The sequence below is a fragment of the Arachis duranensis genome, chromosome 5 (genome assembly GCF_000817695.3).
Source record: "Arachis duranensis cultivar V14167 chromosome 5, aradu.V14167.gnm2.J7QH, whole genome shotgun sequence".
Taxonomy (NCBI): domain Eukaryota; kingdom Viridiplantae; phylum Streptophyta; class Magnoliopsida; order Fabales; family Fabaceae; genus Arachis; species Arachis duranensis.
In genome coordinates this window covers 24,446,811-24,447,039 of record NC_029776.3, presented here as the reverse complement: position 1 = coordinate 24,447,039, position 229 = coordinate 24,446,811, and positions in this window count along the sequence as shown.

Genomic DNA, 229 nt, shown 5'->3' with positions numbered 1-229 from the left:
GCTGAATTGGGCTTGCACCAGAATTTTATTTTTTGACCCATTTTATACCTGCACAGCAAAATTAATTAATTAACATATATGAATCAAAATTAGATTAATAATTTTGCTGTTAATAATGTTTGATCATCATCAATTTAAATTAGAGTTTTCCAAACTCATCAATCTCCCCCTTGATGACAAAAATTATTAAAATTGAAATGGAAAGAAATTTTAAAGATTGAGTAAGGAA